This window comes from Schistocerca serialis, chromosome 4 (genome assembly GCF_023864345.2).
Source record: "Schistocerca serialis cubense isolate TAMUIC-IGC-003099 chromosome 4, iqSchSeri2.2, whole genome shotgun sequence".
Classification (NCBI taxonomy): Eukaryota; Metazoa; Arthropoda; class Insecta; order Orthoptera; family Acrididae; genus Schistocerca; species Schistocerca serialis.
The window spans coordinates 386,782,809-386,803,384 of NC_064641.1; the positions used below are offsets into that span (position 1 = coordinate 386,782,809).

The following is a 20,576-nucleotide window of genomic DNA, read 5'->3' on the forward strand; positions in this document are numbered from 1 at the left end:
TGTTCATGTAATGCAGCTCTTCGTATTAATTTTGGAGGTGATGAATACACACGTGTCTACTGCTTGCCTCAAATTCGCTTGCGATTGACGGATTCACAATGGAAAAGTCTGCACCACCTAATCAATGTGTCATGCGGTACAGTGACATAGACAAAGATTCCTAGTGGAAAAAGAAAGATTGTAAGACAAAATAAGGGCAGGTGAAATAGTTGATGCGATGATTACATTGATGTGAAAAAGGAAAATAAATTATAAAAGGTTACATTTAACCTAATTAACTGAATAGAAATAATCAGTCATTTCGACAAAAATTTTAAAATAAGAAGGATTTGCAGGACCTGCAAGATTTAAACCAACGACAGTCTGCAAGCCACGAACATACGTTACACGCTGTGTCAGAGCGCGTCTCTGGGAACTAGGCAGTAGAATATCAGGCAAAATTCCGACATTTTTTCGTTCATTTCTAGCAAACGATGGCCCACAGGATGAATGGCAGCAGGGTGTGTTACCTGGGATCCTAACCTACATCACCGTATAGATGATTTCAAAATGTCGATCCCACACCTGGGCATGTTTCCTTGCACTCCCAGAGATGGATAAAATGAGCCGATGGCTGTGTTTTAAATTTCTTATGGACAGGTGATTCATGCTGTTTCCACTGCACAAATGCACTCCTCTTCAAAGTGGTGTATCCGTGTTTCATCACAAGCAAAAATATTGTCCAGAGACGCACCACTTTAGCTAATAGATCGATCTTTCAGTTCGGTGCAACGAATGAGATATGTTCCTTTTTGTGATGCCACCTAGAATAACTCTGAAAGTATGATAGTAGCTGAAAAGTTTGTGTGACAAATGTTGCATGTGAAAACGGTGGCCATAATATGACGTTGGTTTTTTGTTGCAAGGTGGGGTCCCATCAGAGATATGAAGGTCAACTTTTTTTTTTTAATGGGATTCTATAATTTGGTACTTATTTTCTGATACCGGCTATTGAGACGAATCCAATGATGTGTAACAGTAAGGTCTTTGAAGATCAACGAAGGTCAAAAAGGTGGCATGAACGACCATTTACATTCGTGCAAGAAACATTAAGGCCGTTATTGGAAGAAATACCTTTAGGAACAAGGAACAGAATGTGGTATCAACACGATTGGTGTCCGGCACATTTTTCGCTGATGGCTAGGAATGAGTTGCCGAGACAATTCCCAAATCGTTGGATTGGGCGCGGAGGAGATTTGTCATGCCCGGCTGCTTCGCCAGACTTGACGCTTCTGAATTTTTCCTTGTGGGGATTCGTAAAAGAAATAGTTTATAAAGACATTCAACTACACCTGAAGATATGTGAGAGAACTGTCAGAGCATGTGCTTCGATAAGTGTCGATGTGATAAGGAATACCACTCAATCTATGATAAGAAGATTGCAGCACTGCATTGATATCAATGGTCACCGCTTCGGATACCTTTTGTAAGTGGACGTTCATTTCATCTTTTTAACCTTCCTTGACCTTCAAAGACCTTGCTGTTAAACGTCATTGGATTCGTCTCGATAGCCGCTATCAGAAAATAAGTACCAAACTATAGCACCCCATTTAAAAAAAACAAAGTTGACCTTCATTTCTCTGAATCGACCCCACCTAGAATTAAAGATATTTTCTGCGTCATATTACGGCCCCGGTTGTCCCATGCAACTTTTGTCCCGCAAACTTTTCGTTTCCTATCATAGTTTCGGAGTTATTCTTGGTGGCAAAAGTTAGTGACTCACCCTGATTATACAGGGTGATTCAAAAAGAATACCACAACTTTAGGAATTTAAAACTCTGCAACGACAAAAGGCAGAGCTAAGCACTATCTGTCGGCGAATTAAGGGAGCTATAAAGTTTCATTTAGTTGTACATTTGTTCGCCATTTCAGCCAATAAAGTTTTTGGTCCCTTTTTCTTCGAAGGTGCTACTGTAACTGGACTACAGTATCTGGAGATGTTAGAGAATTGGCTGTTCCCTCAGCTCGAACAAGAAGCACAACAATTCATATTTCAGCAGGATGGAGCGCCACCACATTGGCACTTATCTGTCCGTAACTACCTGAACGTCAACTACCCGAGGCGATGGATAGGCCGCCAGCACGTCATCACTGGCCTCCAAGAAGCCCTGATCTTACCCCCTGCGATTTTTTCTTATGGGGGTATGTTAAGGATATGGTGTTTCGGCCACCTCTCCCAGCCACCATTGATGATTTGAAACGAGAAATAACAGCAGCTATCCAAACTGTTACGCCTGATATGCTACAGAGAGTGTGGAACGAGTTGGAGTATCGGGTTGATATTGCTCGTGTGTCTGGAGGGGGCCATATTGAACATCTCTGAACTTGTTTTTGAGTGAAAAAAAACCTTTTTAAATACTCTTTGTAATGATGTATAACAGAAGGTTATATTATGCTTCTTTCATTAAATACACATTTTTAAAGTTGTGGTATTCTTTTTGAATCACCCTGTATATACGATGACTTTCACCTGCACTTAGGCGCTGTTGTTCAGAAATTGTTTGAACTGCAAACAGTTAGTCTTCTTACGTAAGTGGATCAATATGAGGTTGCAACGCCAAAGTCGATACTGATACCGGACGCCCGGAGCGGTACTTAGCACTTACGCCTTGCAGCCACTTTCAAACTTTTGTTTTCGGTAAAATTCCTGTTGGTGTATGTTGACTCATAATCAATTTCAAGCTCCAGTTTTCGGAAAAGTGATCCGTTTTATGTGGTCTGCCACGAAATTATTGCCAATGCGTGAAATCTTCAACAGTGTTAACTACGCTTCTTTCCCTGTCGAGAGTCATGCGAAGAAACGCAGCAAACCTGCCCTCGCGCGATGCTCGTATTTGTGTGAATTTCTGTGTTTCGAATGTTTGTACGATCGGTGTCACCCAAAGGAATGCACCAAATCTTCCTGAAGAATCAACATAAGAATAATGTACGTGAATTAAGAACTGATATAAGAGCGAAATATAAAAATATGGCATTTTAAAAATATTGTAACCCCTGGAAATACCGTAACACATTATCATAAATAACAAATGTATGACACTTTTTGTGAAACCCAGTTGAAAGTTTGTAATTAATATTACGCCCTTGTATTCTCTGCCATGATATTCGTGTAGTAACCTTCCGTGGACATGGGTAGACAAATGAAGAAAGGAAATAAAACAAACTAAAACAAAGGTTTCGAACACGGGACGCGAAAGTCTCATCCCGTGACGTTAGTCACTGTGTCAGCAGTTTGGATGATCTTAATGCGCACTAGAATGGACCTACGTTAATGTCGAAATTTTTGACGGTTGTTTTGTCAGAAACTGTCGAAAATCTACCCATAAACCGACACAGGTGTTCGCTTATTTTGGCTCCTCTTCCAGTGAGCGAAGTTTCTGGGAAATAGATTTCCAGCGCCAGCCGTGTTCTTCTCATGAATAGCAACATGTCCGAAAGAACAGGCACCACGCGAAATCCGCAGCTGTGATACGTTAAATGTAAATTGAAGGTGTTGGGGACGGGGGTGGTGTGCAGAATTGAAACGGAAGGGATAACGTATGTCAGCTGCATTGGGACATTACGTGGAATCAGAGGCGACGAGTGGAAATGTGTACCCGACTTGGATTCGAACCCAGGATCTCCTGCTTACTAGGCAGGTGCGTTAACGAATGCGACGTCCGGGACACAGTGTTGTCGCAACTGTGTGCACTGTCTCGGCACGTCTCAAGGACGATCCAAATTCCCGTCCCTGTCCGTTTCGCCGGTTCTAGTCGCCTCAGTCCGGAACCGCGCGACTGCTATGGTCGCAGGTTCGAATCCTGCCTCGGGCATGGATGTGTGATGTCCTTAGCTTAGTTAGGTTTAAGTAGTTCTGAGTCTAGGTGACTCATGACCTCAGATGTTAAGTCCCACAGAGCTCAGAGCCATTTGAACCGTTTGAACCTGTCCGTTTCCTCCATTCTCGCTACTCTGAGATTACCACGGGAGGTCGGACATGCTTATGCATCCGCATGGAATAAGGTGGAGCCATTGCCCATCTAGGCGAAGCAACCACGTGAATGTGTGGTGTCTGTTATTCTGGACATAGTGCAGTGGTTAACGCACCTGCCTAATAACTAGGGGATCGCGGCTTCGAACCCCAGTCCGGTACACATTTTCACTCGTCGCCGCTGATTCCGCATGATGTCTCAATGCAGCTGACATCAGTAATCCCTTTCCTTTCTTTTCCTTTTTTCTCCCTCCACCTTCAATTTTCATACACAGCTTGTCTGATACAAACAAGTTGCAACCGAGGTCTTTCGGCTCAACACTGTCTGCTCGCACCAACAAACAATAGGATGCAGTTCACATGCAAAACTGCTCAGCACCGACTAACTGATAATAAGATACTCTGCAGTACATGGCAAACCCATGTAGGACTGCGCAGAGGTGACAACAGGCTGACTGCCTCAGCACAACTGCTTCTATGCAATTGCCACTCATACCACCCTCAAATTCAATTCGCTTACGTGTCACCACTAGGCGTTCATTGGCTGAGATACTCCAGCCGTCACCAGTGAAACCTAAATACTTCCCGTGTAGCAGAGAATTATCGAAATCGATCAAAGAGCGGTCGCAAAACATACCGAAGAAATCACCCGTAATCGATACGAAAAACTACGTAAACGAAACGAAAGGTTGCTGAATCAAAGCACAAGATGAACACGTGGTTCGCACTGTGAGCGACTGTCATGACGGGGAGCGCACGCCGCGGTGTGTGTGTGTGTGGGGGGGGGGGGGGAGAGGGGGGGAATGAGGCAAGCAGAGCACGTGACCTGGTTGCGTGCCGGCCGAGCGCGGCCGTGTCGGCTTTGGCGCGGGCGGGTAAATGGCTCCGCAGGTATTATGTACCAGGGACGCGTCAAGAGTCGATGTTGTCGCTTGTAAGTCAAGTCGAGTCAGCCCCCCTTTTAAGTTAGTGTTGGCTGTAACTGCTAGAAGCCCCTGGCGTGCCATGGCCGCCCGTAAGCTGTAAGCCAATTAGGCGCTCACTTGCCGTGGTCTAAACACCAGCCCCGAACAAAACACGGTGCCCCCGCGCTCAATAACTGCGTTTCACACTGCCCCAAACTCCAGCAAATTACCTGTCAAAAAAAGTTCATACAAATTGCTCGTTAATAAACAACGATTCATCAATGAAATGAAAGGACAGCGGAATGTCCTGTCGCGCGACGCTGGTCGATAAAGCACGCTGCTGTTCACATCTTTTAAGCACGCAGCAGTACAAAATACACAAGCAGCACGCTTACGTCGCGGCCTATACTTTAAAGACTGAATAACTTATTAGAGTTGTAAAAATACCGTAGCCTACAGTAGGTTGTTCAAATGGCTCCAAGCACTATGGGACTTAACATCTGAGGTCATCAGTCCCCTAGACTTAGAACCACTTAAACCTAACTAGCCTTAGGGCATCAGACACATCCATGCCCGAAGCAGGATTCGAACCTGCGACCGCAGCAGCAGCGCGTTTTCGAACTGAAACTCGGTCACAGCGGCCGGCTACAGTCCGCTGCATTGGGACATTACGTGGAATCAGAGGCGACGAGTGGAAATGTGTACCCGACTTGGGTTCGAACCCAGGATCTCCTGCTTACTAGGTAGGTGCGTTAACGAATGCTACGTCAAGGACAATGCATCAAGTGAGCTTAGTCTACATTAGTTTTCGTAGAAGCTTTAAGTAAAGGGCACAGCTTACCTGTACATCGCGTGTGCTCCATACCTACTGGGCTTTACCCCGTAACGATAATTTTCCTTGCGTATGCGGTAAGTGTCTACTAGATTCCCATGGAAACCGGACGTGGTCAACCGTCTAGAAACTGAGTGAAAATATATAAAGGCCCGTGTAACCTACAGAACATCTTCTTTTCTACATACACTCCTGGAAATGGAAAAAAGAACACATTGACACCGGTGTGTCAGACCCACCATACTTGCTCCGGACACTGCGAGAGGGCTGTACAAGCAATGATCACACGCACGGCACAGCGGACACACCAGGAACCGCGGTGTTGGCCGTCGAATGGCGCTAGCTGCGCAGCATTTGTGCACCGCCGCCGTCAGTGTCAGCCAGTTTGCCGTGGCATACGGAGCTCCATCGCAGTCTTTAACACTGGTAGCATGCCGCGACAGCGTGGACGTGAACCGTATGTGCAGTTGACGGACTTTGAACGAGGGCGTATAGTGGGCATGCGGGAGGCCGGGTGGACGTACCGCCGAATTGCTCAACACGTGGGGCGTGAGGTCTCCACAGTACATCGATGTTGTCGCCAGTGGTCGGCGGAAGGTGCACGTGCCCGTCGACCTGGGACCGGACCGCAGCGACGCACGGATGCACGCCAAGACCGTAGGATCCTACGCAGTGCCGTAGGGGACCGCACCGCCACTTCCCAGCAAATTAGGGACACTGTTGCTCCTGGGGTATCGGCGAGGACCATTCGCAACCGTTTCCATGAAGCTGGGCTACGGTCCCGCACACCGTTAGGCCGTCTTCCGCTCACGCCCCAACATCGTGCAGCCCGCCTCCAGTGGTGTCGCGACAGGCGTGAATGGAGGGACGAATGGAGACGTGTCGTCTTCAGCGATGAGAGTCGCTTCTGCCTTGGTGCCAATGATGGTCGTATGCGTGTTTGGCGCCGTGCAGGTGAGCGCCACAATCAGGACTGCATACGACCGAGGCACACAGGGCCAACACCCGGCATCATGGTGTGGGGAGCGATCTCCTACACTGGCCATACACCACTGGTGATCGTCGAGGGGACACTGAATAGTGCACGGTACATCCAAACCGTCATCGAACCCATCGTTCTACCATTCCTAGACCGGCAAGGGAACTTGCTGTTCCAACAGGACAATGCACGTCCGCATGTATCCCGTGCCACCCAACGTGCTCTAGAAGGTGTAAGTCAACTACCCTGGCCAGCAAGATCTCCATATCTGTCCCCCATTGAGCATGTTTGGGACTGGATGAAGCGTCGTCTCACGCGGTCTGCACGTCCAGCACGAACGCTGGTCCAACTGAGGCGCCAGGTGGAAATGGCATGGCAAGCCGTTCCACAGGACTACATTCAGCATCTCTACGATCGTCTCCATGGGAGAATAGCAGCCTGCATTGGTGCGAAAGGTGGATATACACTGTACTAGTGCCGACATTGTGCATGCTCTGTTGCCTGTGTCTATGTGCCTGTGGTTCTGTCAGTGTTATCATGTGATGTATCTGACCCCAGGAATGTGTCAATAAAGTTTCCCCTTCCTGGGACAATGAATTCACGGTGTTCTTATTTCAATTTCCAGGAGTGTAGTTACCCTCAAGCCTGTTCGGTAAAAATAAACAGTATGTAAAGCAAAACTGAAATTGCCAATCGTTCATTCAGCTTTTATTCGAAAATTATTGATTCGTAGCGCGAAACAGAGGAATTTTGTTGTAAAAATAAAGAAAACAATACAGATTTATCATACAGCGCTAGAAGACGTTATTTCCTCAAACAAAGGAGGAAAAGTAAAGAAATACGCAAACCAAAAATAAGTCAAACATTGCTTCAATACTTCGTCGAACTTATGTAAAATATGTTGCTGTTATGCATAAACAACTTTCGCATTAATGAATAATAACAGGAAATTCGTACCTTTGATCATGATGAAGAACTTTCTAGTGAATGCAAAATAGCAATATTAATAAACATTTCTTTATTTTTGTGCTTGTAAAGTGTACTTGCATCAAAAGTTATTGCTTTCCTCACATAACAGAGCAGAAGTTACGCTACGAACCAATTTTTACTGCTTAAAAAATGCAAGTTATATTCTGTACGGATATAAAAGACACAGAGAACTAAGACTGAATGATGTGCGACTCTACAGATGTGCAAAACAACCAACCAAACAAACAAACAAAGAGTGTTTCTCTCTTACACGTTCGCTTATGTTTCTTTTCCTACCAACGCTACACATACCACCGGTAATCCTAATATTTACTACATCATATATGTACTGTATCAAAACTGCCGAACCGTAGTTTTGGTAGAACGCATTTCTATGAACAAGATAAAGAAATTTGTAAACTAGTTATCATGTACTAAATAGACGTCATATTGACAGAATTTTATTCTCCACTATCGTGACTAGTTTTTAACTGAAACACTTCATCGGCAGATCACCGCTGTTGGTTTCTGAATACTTGTTGACATCACACACAACTATCCACGAGCCTTTCAGTACCGTACTGCCCTCCATAAGGGAACAATTTTATGTAATGTGAACCAAAATGTAATTGCAACTTTGTGCTATTCACAATGGAAACATACTACAGTGGGTGTATAAGTGATACCGAAATAATTCGAGTTCCTATGAAGCTCATTGTAGATACACTATAATTCTATTTCTCCGCGAGTAACAACTCGACCACAAAATGTCCCAGCCTAAACTTTAAGTTAGGTGCCACAGACACCTCCGAGACAAATTCTACGATCTCACAATGAGCCTTTACTTAAATAATCTGAAAATGATGTTGGGTTGTTGTTGTGTGGTCTTCAGTCCAGAGACTGGTTTGATGCAACTCTCCATGCTACTCTACAAACTCAATAATTTAATCTACAAGTGGTATCGGACAAAGATGCATAGAGATGATAAAATAAAATTAACGCACTGTCAACTATGTCATGCACAAAAAAAAAAAAAAAAAAAAACACTGAGCAACATAAGGTAGCATCAACAAATTAAAGAAATGTGATTATATCTGGGCTACTATAAATTAAGTATTGGAGAAATAGGTGAAAAATCCTTTTGTGACTGGGATTCACTGACGAATTTACTACGATCCAATAAAAGACACTAGTAAACCGTATTAACAATTTTATAATTTTAATTTTTGAACAATGCGTCTACTGACTTTTCATGTAATGTAGAAACTAACTTGCTTTCACATGTGTTGGAGAAGAAACTTGCCTTGGCTATGTATTATTGACGAAATGGGTATGTACGTGACCGAGAATAATGTATCGGATCAGAGTAGCAATCTTCTACATACGGGTCCATCTTCAGTAACTTGACTTCCTGTTTTAATTTCAACTTTGCGTCAACAGCATTGTTATTACCCGTGGAACAACAGACCAATGCACAATACGAGATAGAAGGGAACCAGTTGTGACATTGTTGGAGCAATTACGGAATAAATTGCTTAAAGTAATGCAGGGAAATCAAAGTGTAATTATGATTTCATTTTACCAACACTCTTATGAGCCTGTCCCATTGCTACCCTGGTGATCCACAGCTATAAGTTTATAGCCAAATGGTATATACATAGAGTTTGTTTTCGTATTAAAGAAACCGATGTAGAGAGCAGGACTGGGAGTGCTTCGTGCGTTTTTCTTATTTCTGTTATCTGTTGATCCTATCAATATTCATAGCTGTTACAATCTTTTTTGCAGTGTGTACGTCGTTTCTTGTTCCACACTTATTACGTGCGTAAAGTATCAAAAGAACTAATATACATACACTTTAGTGTCAGTATTAAATCACTCCACTCCCTAAGGTTTCAATGAAAGGAAAAAGAAGATGAATGTAGTCTACACGCTCTCGAAGGCTGGAGCTCGAATAATGACTATCGAAACGGTTACAGATGATGCGTTCAGACATCTCTTCACTACTACTTCAGGTATTAGGTAGTATAGTCATTACGGTATCATCTCTTTACTGTTGTTATTTAAATGAATAAATACATTTCTTGTCAAAATTGGTCTTTGCGTGTTCATTGATTGTTACGTTTTTCCTTGACAGTCACTTTGCTCTTTGTAATCAAAATTTCATATCATTAAATAATTCAAAAAGAGGTGTCGTTTTATATCCCACATCTGTATTGGTTGCCTGTGCCTGTTATTGCTGCATTGGGCTCATTATAATTTGAAAGAATATAACATGTGTAATTTCCATTTCATCAATATTAGGATATAACTGATTCTAACAACTATAGCCAACGCGATGCTGCCTGTTTCTTTCCTTATCTTTTAATATCCAACGGTCGCTACGAATCATTGCTCAGATGACATAAAGCATCTCAATGAATTAACTTATCAACATGCTACTATTCAGCAATGAGTGATTGGAGGCCATGTATTCTATAGAGAGAGGCACTCAGCAAGCCTTAACCGAGGAGAAAGCAGCTGGTGTCACACCCGGTACACGGAAACAATACAAATAAACAATGCAGCAGTAAAAGTGCCTGTCATCCGTCCCCATAATGACGTCCCTTCCACCTGATGCGCTGCAGAATGACAACAGTAGTATACACTATGTGATCAAAAGTATCCGGACACCCCCAAGAACATACATTTTTCATATTAGGTGCATTGTGCTGCCACCTACTACCAGGTACTCCATATCAGCGACCTCAGTAGTCGTTAGGCATGGTGAGAGAGCAGAATGGGGCGCTTCGCGGAACTCACGGACCTCGAACGTCATCAGGTGATTGGGTGTCACTTGTGTCATATATCTGTACGCAAGATTTCCACAATCCTAAACATCCCTAGGTCCACTGTTGCCGATGTGATAGTGAAGTGGAAACGTGAAGGACACGTACAGCACAAAAGCATACAGGCCGAAATCGTCTGTTGACTGATAGAGTCCGCCGATAGTTGAAGAGGGTCGATATGTGTAATAGACATCTATCCAGACAATCACACAGAAATTCCGAACTGCATCAAGATCCACTGCAAGTACTATGACAGTTAGGCTTAGGCGGGAGGTGACAAAACTTGGATTTCATGGTCGAGCGGCTGCTCGTAAGCCGCACATCACTCCGGTAAATGCAAAACGACGCCCGCTTGGAACAAGGAGCGTAAACATTGGACGATTGAATGGTGGAAAAACGTTGTGTGGAGTGACGAATCACAGTAAACAATGAGGCGATCCGATGGCAGGGTGTAGGTATGGCGAATGACCGGTGAACTTCATCTTCCAACGTGTGTAGTGCCAGCAGTAAAATTCAGAGGCGGTGGTGTTATCGTGTGATCGTATTTTTCACGGAGGGGGCTTGCACCTCTTGTCGTTTCGCGTGGCACCATCACAGCACAGGCCTACATTGATGTTTTAAGCACCTTCTTGCTTCCCACTTTTGATGAGCCATTCGGGTATGGCGACTGCATCTTTCAACACAATCGAGCACCTGTTCATAACGCACAGAGTGCTGACCTGAATCCTATAGAACACCTCTCGGATGTTTTGGACGCTGACTTCGTGTCAGGCCTCACCGACCGACATCGATACCTCTCCTCAGTGCAGCACTCCGTTAAGAATGAGCTGCCATTCCCCAAGAAACCTTCCAGCACCTGACTGAACGTATGCCTGCGAGAGTGGAAGCTGTTACCAAGGCTAAGGGCGACCCGACCCCATATTGAATTCCAGCATTACCGATGGAGGGTGCCATGAACTTGTAAGTCATTTCCAGCCAGTTGACCGGATACTTTTGATTACATAGTGTGCCATTTGTTTATGGAAAACTATGATGGCTTGCCTACATTGTCGCTGTTCACACATCATTAGAAAAAGAAAGAGAATAGAGGGAAAAAATGTGTGAATTTACAAGGTGGGAAAAATGGTTATCACCAGTATTGGTCACAATAATGGTCACAATGAAGTGGTCCATGATACAATGCCACGTACACTCACAAATCTACGATTTCTGCGATCCCATTGGTATAATACTCAATAACGAACTGGAGCGATAGGTATTACCTTAGTGCAGTCCTAGGCTTCTAAACGTTGATTCTAGCAGCTAATTTGAAGATGGTTTTGAAAGGTTTCCACATTTTTCTGGTCGTCTATTGGTCATAAGCTGTCTTGACCTAAACAACCCAAATTGTTGTAGCTTTCAAAACGTATTTTGTTCAACTTCATTTATGCCAATTGACACTGAAATATATAAATCATGAAAGCAATGCAATAAATCCGTCAACGTGAAGAGATATGAAGTACTATAAGCAAATGGTGTTATAGGTGTGCCTGCCGGTGTGGCCGAGCGGTTCTGGGCGCTTCAGTGTGGAACCGCGCGACCGTTACGGTCGCAGGTTCGAATCCTGCCTCGGGCATGGATGTGTGTGATGTCCTTAGGTTAGTTAGGTTTAAGTAGTTCTAAGTTCTAGGGGACTGATGACCTCAGATGTTAATTCCCATAGTGCCTAGAGCCATTTGAACCATTTTTTTTTTGTTATAGGTGTCACAATTTTATAAGCCTTTCTGTAAAGACTATTGCCAGTTTCTCCACTTCAAGGGGTATTAGAAATTTTTGTTAATACCTCACAAGATTTTCTTAGTCATTCTGTCCTTTTCTCCTATTTCAGATTTTAAAATTTCAGTTTCAGTCAATCATTATAGGAGAATGAATAAATCAATTTTTTAACTATTTAATAACTTGTTGGATACCGTGGATTCAGCCGAATGAGAAAGTAATTTCTGGTCGTTAAATCAAAAAGGTGGCATCCATATTGGCACTAATAACAAAAAAAGTTGGTCTCGTGGGATTAGGACTCACGCTCTGAGGGTTCTGTACAAAGTTAGTTGTGTGTATAGACAGTTCATCCATCCTGGGGATAGAAGACCTCGATATTGTTTGTCTGCTAACGGCACTGATACTGGCAAAATATCTGCCTCAGGAACTTCATGACTTCGAAGAACGTTTTAATTTTAAGTTTGAAGTAGGATAACAAATTATTTTTTTTCGTGTGATATAATCGCAATTTAATAGTTTTCAGATTTTTCCTTTATTTGTGCTGTGAAACCTTGATTCTTTCACATTTCGGGGTTCTAGGTCAGTGGGAAGTACACTATAGGTTTTAATGAACGCATTTGCGAGTTATCAAAATATGTGACATAAATAGCCGTATCTTTTATTGCATTGACTTACTGGCTTACGTGTTTTACTTCACCAAGTGACAATAGATCTCAGTACGTGCCATAAATTTCAAGTTGATACATCTGCCCCTTACTGTGAAGAAGGTTTGTAACAGTCGGGCAGACAGAGAGAGAGACAGACAGACAGATGGACAGACGGACGACAAAGTGATCTTATAAGGCTTCCGTTTTTACCGATTGAGCTATGGAGCCCCAAAAAGATATACTTTGCATATAGGTTCCTACCGAAATATGCTTACCTTTAGGCACAGTATCGAAGTTATCGGCCTTAAATATCCTAAGTAGGTGACTACGAGGCATATTCGGAAAGTAAGGTCCGATTAGCCAAGAAATGGAAACCACTGCCAAAATCCGATAGAACTTCGCACAGACGTGTTGGCGTCTTTAGTGTGACTGTCGATCGATTCACGTCGCTCTTTTGAGTTCAGAGCGCCAAGTGATCACGCAGAAATGCCTAAAACAACAGTCTCTCCCGCCAAGTATGTGTATCTGGTGAGAGATTTCGCCTGGCGCTATGCAGCCCACATAACATAAATGTCACGCGTTTCTTTCTACAAGACAATTTTCAGCCGTATTCTGCAGAGCAACGAAGGCGCTCCTGCAGCGTTTTCAGTGGGAAGTGTTTGATCACCCACAATACAGCCCTTAATTGGCTCCCTCCGTTGTTTATCTCTGCTCACTGTCTATGTAGCCAGCGCTTCATGTATTTTGTTTGGCACAGATAACGAAAGGTAGACCACCATAGGGAATTGGCGGAAAGTACAGGCAGCTGCTTTCTGTGACGAGGGTACTGCAAAGTTTGTCTGAGTCAAGCGGCGACTATTTACAGAGGTAGCTGGAAGGTGTGGCTAACTGTTACGAATAAAAGATTTTTGCTTTTCACTGTGGTTTTCATTTCTCGACTGATCGGACCTTACTTTCCGATTGAAATGCAAGAAGTTTTTGTATCCCCCTTGTCAAATTTAATTCTTGGATGCGACATGTTTTTAGTTCACCGAATCAGTTATATCCAAAACGGCAAGTTTTTACTTTCCCCTCTCTTGTAAAAATTCTTGCGGCCGCCCATGACTGCGCCATTTTGAGTTTTCCTCATGTTGTGGCGTGCTGCGGTACTGTGGCACGGTGTTGCCATTATGCACCAGCACTGTGGGCACGATCCTGAAAACAAACAAAAAATTGATTACGCAACTTTATTGTTTCCTCGGTGGTAATTACACCTTTAAGACTATCTAAAACTAACTGCAACAGTATTTCAGCTATCTTGAAGCAGAGACGACTCCGCTAGCTGGGACACATCCACCGTGTGGATCCTGACAGATTACCACGTGAGCTGATGCTTGGAGAGATCTCTATAGCCAAAAGACCTGTAGGACGTCCTGTATTGAGGTTCAAGGACACCTGTAAACGAGATATGGAGAGCTTTGGAATCGACACAAACAGATGGGAGGCACGGGCTAGCATGAGACCAGAGTGGCGTGATGAAATATCATCTGGAATGTCGAAGCATGATGAAGGCTTGTTAGACAGATTAAGGCAGAAAAAGCTTCGCAATGCTACCACTGCTCCTGCCTCAGCAGCCAAATACACAGATACACTTGTGACAATTGCGGCAAGAGATGCCGTGCTGCCATTGGCTTGACAAGTCATATGAAAAAATGCAACCCATAAACACACAGACACTGCAACAATCATCTACCAAGATGTCGTGGCCAACATATATATATAAGACTAGTAGTCGTGTGTATGTTCTGTGTAAGGTGTCTCCGCTACAAATGCCGTTAGGGCGGACACGTTCCCGTGAAACTGGAGAGGACGGTAACTGCAGGCAGACCCCTGTCCCGTGGCGTGCGTGCCGCGCGTGCGAGCTGCGTGGCGGTGCGTAACGAGGAGGTGGCGCTGACACGGTCTGAGCGCCGCTGCCGGGCTTCCTTGGAATTGCTTAGGGCAGGCGCGCGGGGCTTCTCCGCATGCGAGCGTGAATGCGCTCATCGATTAAGTGCTTACACTATTGTATTCTAAACCCGAGGATTGTTTAAGCCGATTGCGCAATCTCCCTCTCCCGTAATTCCGGGCGGACGCTACTACGGCTTCGCAGTGCCTCCAACTGTGCGCCGCTCCGGTGCCAAATTCACTAAACCCGGACCGCTACAATTACGTATATTACTACTGTCGAAGAGACATCGCACGAAGCAACCGCTCGCGGCCCATAATCCCTTAGACTACTCTGAGGACGATACTTCCTCAGCGTTGTGCCAGCTGCATGTAAGCGTGCGAATATACGGATTACCATACCCGTTTGCAACCAATCTTGCTGTTCGGCCGTAATTTTTCAGCAGACAGAAAAAAACATAGCGCGAATCGTATACACGCTTAAAAAGTGGTTTCTGTAATCTCTCAGAAAATAATTTCATTGCTTAAACAAAATCCACATTTGAAAACTATCCACAAATTTTTTCTCTTTCCTTTTGACTCCGATCACGAAACCTGACAATCGCCGGGAGTGCCATGTACTGACCAATGCCCCTCAATATCCATATCGAGTAACGCCTGTCGGTCGATACAGATTGGTCTTACGGGGCCTGTTCGGACGGAGTTTCTTTCTACTGGCCATGATTCCCTGCCACACAATACTACATTCCAGGTAAAAGACTTGGCACACCTCTTTGTTAATCCCAGTGGAATTCCTTTTGCTGTCACTAAACCTTCCACCTTTTCAAAATCTCTTTTGCCTACAGATATTCCACTCCTTATTTGCTCTACACAGTTTACATTTTCTATTCCCAAGCTTCCTAAGCACCAAAAAAAGATGTCCTTCCAGTTACATTTTGACGGAACCTTCATGTATGTTTACTGTCGTCTATTTGCCCTTTCCTATAATTACCCTCGTTGCATGCCCTTTTCCCACTTTGGCGATCCATCATAAACTGTAGTTCTTTCTTTATTCAGGCAACTCTATTTGATAACCGTTTAGGTTAACTGTCTTCGTCGTTTATCAAAAAATGGTTCAAATGGCTCTAAGCACTATGGGACTTAACATCTGTGGTCATCAGACTTAGAACTACTTAAACCTAACTAATCTATGGACATCACACACAGCTGGCCGAAGTAGCCGAGCGGTTCTAGGCGCTACAGTCTGGAACTGCGCGACCGCTACGATCGCAGGTTCGAATCGTACCTCGGGCATGGATGTGTGTGATTGGCTTCTGTCTCGGTTTGAAAATCGTGTTTACGCCGTGTTTGCGCAATAGCGCTCGGCTCCAGTTCACCACCGGCAATGGAGGGTGAAGCTTTGACAATGCCAGCCACTCGTGCTGGCGAAACGTCAGAAAAATCATTAGATGAACGTCGGCCGAAGAACCCGAGACAGAAGCCAATAGGCAGTTTGTCAACAAGTGGCCACGAAAGCCTCAACAATTTCTTAAGTTAGTTAGGTTTAAGTAGCTCTAAGTTCTAGGGGACTGATGACCTCAGAAGTTAAGTCCCATAGTGCTCTGAGCCATTTGAACCATTTGAACATCACACACATCCATGCCCGAGGCAGGATTCGAACCTGCGACCGTAGCAGTCACGCGGCTCCGGACTGAAGCGCTTATAGCTGCTCGGCCACAGCGGTCGGCTCAGGCAGAAGAATTTCTGTTAATGTAATAAAATGGAACACCTATAGCCATCCTTACGATGTTGTTTATTATATGGTTGAGTCGCTTGGTAGTTGATGGGTGGAGATACAACATCGTTTTACATGCGCTCTGCGAAAATCAGGAGTTAACCCCCTCACCGTCGCTTAAGGCCTGAATATGGTGTACTGAAGCACCGAAACTGGTAACCATGTAATAAATAACATCGTAAGGACGGATGGAGGTGCTGCATTTTATTACATAAGTAAACGGCCGAAGTCGCTCAAGCGTCCAATCAGAAGGATGGACATACAAAAACTTCTGTTAAGTTTGCAAAGTGGGAGACAGGTACTGCAGAAGGAAATGCTGTGAGGACGAGTCCTGAATTGAATTGTTAAGTCATTGTCATAAATACTGTGCCAAATTTAGTTTCCAGTTTATTTCTTTTTTAAAACCGCAGTAAGTATAATTTAAATGAATCATGGTTATGCACATGAAGCCGTAAGACCCTAGTTAATGTATTCTAAGTACTGGCTGATAAGAGACTCGTCAGTAATTCATTACTATCCATTTACCATAAAAAAGATTTTTATTTAGCAAAGTACAATTAATTTACGCAGTACGAAGAATGAAGAAAACTTCTGAGTATATACCCTTGGAAATAAAAGTAAAATTTACAATAAGTGCCCTATAAATCAAATACTAAGACCCTCTTAAGAGAAAAAAGTTTTTCGTTTTAAGAAATAAAAGTGTTTAGATCATTTTAAGAAGAAGAGGAAAAATGTAGTTACTTAAGAAAAATACGAATACAGCTGAAGGAAGCTATCTGACGAAGGCATTACCTTGCTAACGCAAGGACAGGCTATAGGAGTGGATAGAGGCCCGAAAAAATGTCGGCAAGGACATTACCAACGTTCCAGCTCGAGTCCCGGTGGGGCAGACCGTTCTCAAGTGCCAGATAGTTTTTAATCGGTGCCCTGTCCGCTGTAGGATGAAAATTCCTTCTAAATATTTCATTGATTTTGTTGTAACATAATCTCACCAAGCTGCTAAAAAGTTTTTGTCTTATTATTCTGCAACTCGTTTCAAACTAGTGGTCATCACATCGCAAAACCTGTAACATTTTTCGTAGTGGATGACTATAATTGTAAAATCCATGATTACATATTGCAAGTATGTAATATTCACTAATGAAATTTTTTTATGAGTTGTCAGATGGTGACCGACAGGTCTCAACTAGTTGCAGAATAATAAAACAAAATCTTTTTAGAGGCTTCGTTTGATTATATTACGACAAACTGCCTTTGATCCAAACTGTGCTGTACGATCTAAAACAATGTGCCACCTGAATGACTATAGGAAAACAAAAACAGTTAGTCTAGACTGCAACAATTATATATTTGTTAACTAGCTGAAAATCTGGGATTTTCCGAGATATTCATTATGCCATCTTTCTATTAGAAACAAAAACAAATAATGAACTGTGTTTGTAGCGAAGCATCGAAAAAATTCATTCCAATGTATTTATGAAAGCATCTTTGATTATGAAACAGTAGTACAAAGCAATATGCATAATGTACAAATATGTAAGTACAGTATCCAAATTATGAAACATAATATGCAACACACAAATTCTCTGTAATATATATGTAACTGAGAACTAGATTATAAACGATATTTTTAGTTTCATGTCCAGGCAGCTGGGCGCAGCTACTTTGCATGTCTACAAGGCGATTTTGTAAACACCTCTATGCCAGAGCCTCTTCATAAGCTCTACAGAAGGCTACTGTTTTCGTCTGCATCCGTTTGCGATAGGCAGTTGAAAGGTATCAAGACCATTGCCAGGTGTCGGAGGTTTCCTTGAGTCGACTGTACGTGTGTTTTAGCAAAAAAAAAAAAAAAAAAAAGTTATTAAAGCTTCATGCATGATGCGATCTTTTTTATTTTTATTTATTTATTTATTTTTTTTTTTTTGCGCATCGCAGTGTTTATGAGGTCATATCTTCCCATATATGTGCCATAAAATGATGTAATTTGGTACGTACATAGAGCGGCATATGTGGATACTATCTTCGAAATTTATTGCGAGTAGAGTTCGTAGCAGAGAAGTAATAAATTTGAAAGTCATGCACGATGCTCTAGTTTCTCACACAGCTCACTGATTATGACGTCATATCTTCTGCACTATCATAGGTACGTGGTTCTTAGCACCACAACGACTGTTGCCCGACAGTAAGGGATACATAAAATCGGTCCCGTGGTTTAAGATGAATTGTGGAACATATACGCGTACAAAGGCACATACAAACATCCATTTTTATGACATGTATGGATGGAGTACGGTAACCAGTTTCAGTCCAAGAGACCATCTTCAGGCCAGAAGCTCCTTTCAGAGTATGCTGATGCATTAGCTCCATACTTAACAATCATATACAACAGTTCGCTCGACGAAAGATCCGTACCCAAAGACTGGAAAGTTACACAGGTCACACCAATATTCAAGAAAGGTAGTAGGAGTAATCCACTAAATTACAGGCCCATATCGTTAACGTCGATATGCAGCAGGATTTTAGAACATATATTGTGTTCGAACATTATGAAATACCTCGAACGAAACGGTCTATTGACACGCAGTCAACATAGGTTTAGAAAACATCGTTCCTGTGAAACACAACTAGCTCTTTATTCAAATGAAGTGCTGAGTGCTATTGACAAGGGATTTCATATCGATGCCGTATTCCTGGATTTCCGGAAGGCTTTTGACACTGTACCACACAAGCGGCTCGTAGTAAAATTAGGTGCTTACGGAATATCGTCTGTTATGTGACTGGATTTACGATTTCTTGTCAGAGAGGTCAGAGTTTGTAGTAACTGACGGAAAGTCATCGTGTAAAACAGAATTGAATTCAGGCGTTCCCCAAGGTAGTGTTATAGGCCCTTTGCTGTTCCTTATCTATATAAACGATTTGGGAGTCAATCTGAGCAGCCGTAATCAGTTGTTTGCAGATGACGCTGTCGTTTATCGACTAATAAAGTCATCAGAAGATCAAAACAAACTGCAAAACGATTTAAAAAAATATCTGAATGGTGTGAAAAGTGGCAGTTGACCCTAAATAACGAAAAGTGTGAGGTCATCCACATGAGTGCTAAAAGGAACTCGTTAAACTTCGGTTACACGAAAAATCAGTCTAATCTAAAAGCCGTAAATTCAACTAAATACCTAGGTATTACAATTACGAACAACTTAAATTGGCAAGAACACATAGAAAATGTTGTGGCGGAAGGCTAACCAAAGGCTGCGTTTTATTGGCAGGACACTTAGAAAATGTAACAGACCTACTAAGGAGACTGCCTACACTACGCTTGTCCGTCCTCTTTTAGAATACTGCTGTGCCGTGTGGGATCCTTACCAGATAGGACTGACGGAGTACATCGAAAAAGTTCAAAGAAAGGCAGCACGTTTTGTATTATCGCGAAATATGGAAGAGAGTGTCACAGAAGTGATACAGGATTTGGGCTGGAAATCATTAAAAGAAAGGCGTTTCTCGTTGCGACGGAATCTTCTCACGAAATTCCAATCACCAGCTTTCTCCTCCGAATGCGAAAATATTTCGTTGACACCGACCTACATAGGGAGGAACGATCACCACGATAAAATAAGGGAAATCAGAGCTCGTACGGAAAGATACAGGTGTTCATTCTTTCCGCGCGCTATACGAGATTGGGATAATAGAGAATTGTGAAGGTGGTTCGATTAATCCTCTGCCAGGCACTTAAATGTGATTTGCAGAGTATCCATGTAGATGTAGGTGTAGTTGTAGATAACTGGTGGGGCTGGTTCACGTAGCTGCTATGCGTTGCAAAATGTACCAGAAGCCAAGTGGCAGTTTTTTGGAGCAGTTGTGGACTGGTACTTTTTGGTACTCCCAGCAGCTCCGTGATGCGGCCCCACAAGTCATCAAGGGATTTCTGGCCTGAAGATAGTCTCTTAGACTGAAACCGATT

General features: G+C 43.2%; 1 protein-coding gene across 1 annotated transcript in view; it reads left to right on the forward strand.

Annotated features, from left to right (window-relative positions):
• The window catches only part of LOC126474481 (homeobox protein HMX3-like), a gene marked incomplete at its 3' end in the record, with an annotated part of 184,828 nt that overhangs the window by 160,636 nt on the left and 3,616 nt on the right, over positions 1 to 20,576 (forward strand). The window lies entirely within an intron of this gene.